The sequence below is a fragment of the Corylus avellana genome, chromosome 6, assembly GCF_965113065.1.
Source record: "Corylus avellana chromosome 6, dhCorAvel1.hap1.2, whole genome shotgun sequence".
In the NCBI taxonomy this organism is placed as follows: Eukaryota; Viridiplantae; Streptophyta; class Magnoliopsida; order Fagales; family Betulaceae; genus Corylus; species Corylus avellana.
The window spans coordinates 19,774,225-19,779,343 of record NC_142495.1 but is presented as its reverse complement, the minus strand read 5'-3'; positions in this window follow the sequence as shown (position 1 = coordinate 19,779,343).

The following is a 5,119-nucleotide window of genomic DNA, read 5'->3' as shown; positions in this document are numbered from 1 at the left end:
GCAAGCGCACGAGTCGTGTGCAATATAGTGTGTGTGCAAGTGCGAGGTCGATCCACAGGGAATTGTGTTTGTGAAATTTAATTTATATCTAAATCAATTATATCTTAACCTAGTTCCGAATGATTTTGATTTTAAAATAAACTAACATAAACTAAATAAAATAAAAATAATCAAAAGATAAACAACTAAGGTTTTAGAATTCACCTCACCAAATCAAAGCATACATTCTTATGTTTTCATTCATGCATCCGACAAACAATTAAACCCTATATATGTTCTATTGTTTTTTTATAAACCAATTGAATCATTCGATGAATCCATCTCTATTACAAATCACAACGAATATCCAATTGAGATCAAATCATCCACTGTATCCGTAAATCACAATGGATATAGGTCTCAATCAAATCATTCGATGTATCCATTGGATGAGACACAACGAATATCCAACGTTTTCACGATTTATAAACAACAATCAATCACAATTTTGTCACACAATTGAATTGAAACGAACATACATTACATTAAACGACGGATTTGTACGAACAAAACATAAAAATATAAAACTAATCAATGGCGAGGCTTCATCTTCAACCTTAGTTGAAGATTTAGCCTCTCATGACAAATGAAATCATAAAGAAGCTAAATTAATTCATTAAAATTAAAAACTTACAAAAGAATTCGAGTTCCAAGCTACAAAAACCCAGAAAACATGAAAAACGACCAAGAACGGCGCCCCCGGCGCGTCTCCGTCTGATCCCCCTCAATTGTGAGGCTTAGAGGCCTATTTATAGGGCTTAGGAGAGTCCTAGAAGCCCTAGTAATCCTAGGAATTTCTGAGATTTAAGTCCAAGCCCAATTAGGTTAAAGAAAACCTAAGCCCAAATCGGAATAGGATTCGCCCAGAATTGTGGTCCTATCTTGCGGCATGATTTTGGCCTTGCGGCACTCCGAATTGGGAAAATTCTATTTCAGAATGAATTGTATAAGTTTGAGTTATCTTTCCAATGCCGCTTGAATCACCTCAATCGAATATCTGAACTGAAAGTTATGGCCAAAATACCGAGACATATTCAGAATCCAATTTTGCATCCAATCCGATTTGACTTCAAATTGAGAAATTCCGAATTAATCCTTTCCTTTATTTGATTAAACTTTAACCATGATTGGTTAAGCTTAACCATATCTTCTAGATCTTCCCAATTTGCCCTTTAAGCTTGGAATTTTTCCATAAACGCTTTATTTTCTTCCAAAAGCCTATAAAACAAAGAAAATACAAAAAGGAAGTAAAATAGCCTAATTAACCAAAACTAAAGGATTAAAACATGCAAGTTAAGGGCTGAAAATATGAATATTCTAGCACTTATCACACCCTCAAACTTACATATTGCTAGTCCCTTAGCAATACAAAACTAAAAACAAGAATGGAAAAACAAAAAACAAAAGATAAATCCATCTTTCGTGGGATGTACGATTGCATTTAGCGTATGCAACAAGCCTTTTAAACCCCTAGGCATCCCTAGAGGACGAGTGAAGTCTCATGAGGGTTTAATAGAAATGATACCCACAAACATTTTTAGCACTACGTCATTGACAAACACAATTTTCATACAAACATATGGTTCTCATATCATGAGCAGGTTTAACAAAGTAAACACCACAATCAAATCATCAAGCCAACCACAAATCATTCAACTCAAAGGTGGAAATTTGAGACAACACAAGCTCCAAATGTGCAAAGTGAGACTAACACAAAGTTAAGAGGCTTCAATTTTTCTCAAAGTTTGGTGTACCTCAAAATTCATAGGAATTTACACAAATGAAAACACCAAAGGCTTAGATCAAGACATGCATTATATATATATATATATATATATATATATATATATATATATATATATATATATATATATTTTCATTTTTTTTTTTTTTTTTTTGTGTAGGCTGTGCAATGTTCGGCTCCCTTAAGCTTTCTAATTAACCTATGTAACGAGTATTGGGCCAGTGACTCCCAAACCAGATGGTTTTAGGGCACTAGATGTAAAACATCCCTAAGGCTTAGTTACTCAAGTCAAAAAGGCTACGAAGCCAAACTAGCCATACAGTCAACCAAGTTGAATTTCTCATCTTTTTACGCGAACACTCAATGCTTAGTGAGGCATGAGATCCGGTTACTCAATGAAAAGCTCAAACTGATGATGACAATTTTTATTTTTATTTTTATTTTTTTTTATTTTTTTTTAATTTTCTATCTTCAAGACAAGGTTTCATCAACACTTCATCCTATAAATCACAAGGCACACCCTAATCAATCCAAATCTCATACCTCACAAAATTTATGCTAGTGTGCTTGTGATAATCAACTCAGACATGTGAAGTCTCTCTAATCCACCGAATGAGTCGAAGGACTCGGATTTCTAATGACATGTAGTGTTCAAAAAGTTAAACACACTAATGACATGCAAACCACAGTTATGATGTAACTCATGACCAATCAACAACATAGCACAATTTTTTTTTTTTTAAAACAAAACAAACAGATAAAAACAAACAAAAAGACACAAACAAACAAAAAGACAATGTGTTTGTCCACACCCCCAAACTTAAATGACACATTGTCCCCAATGTAGCAAGAGACACAATACCGTAGGATGCGGAAACTCGAGTGTGCAAAGGCCAGGGCGTCCCCCAAACTTGAACACCAAAACACCTGTCAAAATCTAGTAGCAATATTTTCTCATAGAAACAAATATCAAAAGATTAATTGCTGATAGAAATAAAAAGAAAATGACACAAAATGAAATGACAAAAAGGAAAAGAAATCAAAATAAAGTGCTGAAAATAAAAAGAAAGAAAGAATACCACACTTTCCTCGATCATTTGGGTGTCCAACCAATCCCTTCCACCCTTTCTTCTTAAGAATTTGATATCCCTCTGGAATGATGTTTTGCCGTCTTAGGTAGCCTAGTTGCTTGCTTCGAAGGATCTTCTTATGAACATGGTTCCTAGATTTGTGACCTTGTGTGCATAGATCCTTGAGAATTTCAGCATGAGACGGCTCTTTGAGACATTGAAGAATTGAAGGTTGGGGTTCATGAATTGTCTCAAGAGGGATTTTGATGAAGGAGTGAGCTTCAGTACTCACTCCCTTGTCACTGGACGGATTTGGAGTTGATGGGGGCTCAATGTGATCAACCTGCTCCTCTTTTTCTTTCTCCTCATGGTTATCCACAATGAAAGGCTCAGCTGCTAATGAGGGTGAGTTAGGGAATGATATCTCAGTGGTTTCCCCATTTTCAATTCGCATCTTAGGAGTGGAGTCCAATAAGGCATCAGCTTGCTCAAGTAACTTGTCAAGGTCTAGGTCACATCTAAATTGAGCAAAGCACTTTCCCAATGGGTCCTCTAGACTTGTCTCATCAACAGTCTCCTCAACAATTTTCTCTCTCATAATTGGGGTGGTGGCTTTGACATGCTCATGATAAGGATTGCTAGAATCATCCTCATCAATCATGTAGTGCCTTTCAGCCATCAACTGACTTTGACGCTCTTCTTCCTCTATTCTAGTGAGTTCAGCAACTAAATAACCAAGCTGTCCTTCCAACTTTTCAATTGCTTGAGTGTTAGCCATGGCTGCATTCTTCACTTCATTTATGGCTTGGGAGTTGACCATGGTGGCATTTTTAAGCTCTTGCAAGGTTTGGCCATTAGACTGTATGAACTCTTTGAGGGTGTTTTCCAATGATAAATCTTGTGGAGGATAATTGCAGGGTGAAGGGGTAGAGGATTGGTTGTCGAACTGTGGATATTCAGGATGGTGCAGTTCATCAAATTGGGGAGCATAATTTCCCGTAGCATTAGCTTGCCACGAGAAATTAGAATGGTTGTTCCAATCGAGGGTGTAGCAATTGAAATTTGATTCAGACCCCAAACTGGAGAAATTGGTGTTCATCTGCTCATGTGAAAAATTGGAAAATTGTCCCCAAGATGGATAATTACCTGAACTATGATAAGGGTTAGAGCAGTATGAACATGGTCCATGTGGGTGAAAATGCTGAGGATGGTTGGAAAAAGCGGGTGTCCTACAACTAAGGGTAGCATTAAAATTACCTAAAGGAAAATTCATGCTTATCCTCACTCTTTAAACAAAGCACACTTCCACATGAAACATTAACCAAATTTTTTTTTGGATTTTTTTGGATTTTTTTTTTTTTTTAAATAAAATAAACAAAAATACCAAAAATTAAAAACAAAAAATCAAAACAAAAACTCACAAAACGGACCAAACATAAGTTTGGCAAAATTCAAGGTGCTGGCCCGTTTTGGTGTAGTCTGCGAAGGTGCACTCGAGCGCAAGTGATTTGCAATCGAGCGTACATGGGCGCGGGGTGTGCGCTCGCGCGCACCTGCGGAAGTGTCGAGCACAGGCACGCGGGATGCTTGCTGCGTTAGGCTCGAATGCGCTCGAGTGTAGGTGATGTGCGATCAAGCGCTTTGGCAGGGACTAGTTCCTTCGGCAGAGCTGCAACAAAAACAACAAAAACTAACAACTTTTTCTCTTTTTTATTTTTTTATTTTTATTAGTAACTATAAACAGAAACAAATAAAAAAAATAAAAATAAAAGGCAACAAACTGTAAAAGAAATATAACTAGTAGAAAAACAAAATCAATTTAAACAAAAATCAATTTTCACAAACAAACAAATCCCTAGCAACGGCGCCAAAATTTGATGTACAAATTTAATTGTACTCGCAAGTGCACGAGTCGTGTGCAAGTGCGAGGTCGATCCACAGGGAATTGTGTTTGTGAAATTTAATTTCTATCTAAATCAATTATATCTTAACCTAGTTCCGAATGATTTTGATTTTGAAAATAAACTAACATAAACTAAATAAAATAAAAATAATCAAAAGATAAACGACTAAGGTTTTAGAATTCACCTCACCAAATCAAAGCATACATTCTTATGTTTTCATTCATGCATCTGACAAACAATTAAACCCTATATATGTTCTATTGTTATTTTATAAACCAATTGAATCATTTGATGAATCCATCTCTATTACAAATCACAACGAATATCCAATTGAGATCAAATCATCCACTGTATCCGTAAAT